Genomic DNA, 1,975 nt, shown 5'->3' with positions numbered 1-1,975 from the left:
TGTACCTCCTTTTCTATATTGCCAATTCTACTTTTAAAAATTTCTTTTCCTCAGTGAATTTTTGTGCCTTTTTTCATATGGCCAATTATGCCTTTTAAGAAGTTCTCTTCAGTGTATTTTTGTGTATCTTTTTCTATTTAGACAATTTTGCTCTTTGAGATAGTCTTCTCTTCAATGGATTTTTGTGCCTCTTTAACTACTTGGCCTATTCTGTTTTTTAAAACATTAATTTGTTCAGTATTTTTCTATGCCTCCTTTACCAAGCTGTTGACTCTTTTTAAAAAGTATTTTCTTGTATCACTTTCATTTTTATTCTCGGTTTTTCCTCTTACCTCTCTTATTTGATTTTAAAAATCCTTTTTTGAACTCCTCCATTAATTCTTTGGGGCTTGAGATCAATTCATATTTTTCTTGGAGGCTTTGGATACAGCAGTATTGACTTTGTTATTTTCTTCTGAGTTTTGTGTTTTGGTTTTCCCTGACACTAAAATAATTTTCAAAGTTGCATTTCTTATTTTGTTGTTTGCTTGTTTTCCAGACTTTTTCTTTTCCTTTTACTTAAAAAATGTTAAATTTGGACTCTTTTCTTGTGGTAGAGAGAGCATTCTTCTAAGCTTCAGGTTCTTTGTGTAGCTACCTTCAGAGTTAGCTCTGGAGATCTATAAGATTTTAGTTCTACTAAAGTGGTATGACCTAAGGAGAGTTGTTTTTAATACGTTCCTAGCATGTGCTTTGGTCTGTGACCAACCACAAGCACAGTTTTCCACCTCTGAACTTTGACTAGAGTCCCTTGCTCCATTGTGGCCACAAGTGCTCATATGTACTAATGATCTTCCTTCCTCTGAGAAAACCATCCACAACAGAGACCTGATTCTACCTATTGGGAATGCAACAAGTCTTGCACCCAGAGGTCCCACTGAGCAGTTGTCTTTATTGTCTGTGACTGAGAACTCTGGAAGCCTTTGTTGCTGATTCAATTTTTCCAAATTGGAATGACCTAAGAAGTATGGTTGCTGCTTTTTTATACTGTGCTCTGATCTATGAGTGAATACTCACTTTTCTTTTCTAAACTGTGGCCCGCGTCCCTTGTACCTCTATGGGTTCATACTCTAATTTGCTAATGCAGCTTCTAGTCTTGGGAGTGAGACCTGGAGCTGAGTATGAACAATGCCCCAGAGTTTTGCTTCCAGTGCCAGCAGTGCCCCTTGTACTCTCCTTCTTACCAGTTGTTTGACTCCCTTTCTATCTCTGAGCTGAGAGCTCTGGAAGCCACTCTCAAGACACTGCTGGCTTACCAGGTTACATCTTGTGTTAGAGTGTGTTTTATTCTTAACCAAATGAGAGACATTTCCTGCTGACCTCAGGAATTATTTTGGTTTGGTAAATTGTTTCACCCTATCCTTTTGTTGGTTATGCTGCTCTAGAATTAATTTAGATTCATTATTTTGAAGTTTTTTGGAGAGAAAATTGAGAGAACTAAGATGAGTCCATGCCTTTCCACTGCCATCTTGGCTCCCTGTTAACCCTGTGTGCTTTAAAATGATCTTTGTACAACCCAGTTGCTTACCTTTCTGAACCTCCTGGTATCCTGATTCCCAAACTATTACAGAGGGCTTTGTTCTTCATTCAGGACTTTTAAAAAACTTTATGCAAATTTTAACCCATGCAAACCTTCTCATATCACATTTTTTTCTTTTATTACTCTTTCCTAAAGACTTCTATGATAAGAAGAGTTTTCTTTTTTGTCCTACTCTTGGTCAATGATTATTTTAAATCAAGACTCTGAAACACCATTGACCCAATTTCTTCTATAACTCTAATATCTAAAAGCAGCCTCTGTCTCAATACCATTTTTGAACCAAATGAAGGAGAGGAGACAAAGAGAAAGAGACAGAGACAGAGACAGAGAGAGTTTGAAGGTGGAGGATGTTAAGGGGGAAAAAGCCAATTAAAGGGAAATAATGGGAGTCTCTGC

This window comes from Gracilinanus agilis, chromosome 3 (assembly GCF_016433145.1).
Source record: "Gracilinanus agilis isolate LMUSP501 chromosome 3, AgileGrace, whole genome shotgun sequence".
NCBI lineage: Eukaryota > Metazoa > Chordata > Mammalia > Didelphimorphia > Didelphidae > Gracilinanus > Gracilinanus agilis.
The sequence above is the reverse complement of the archived record's forward strand: the minus strand, read 5'-3'. Positions refer to the sequence as shown.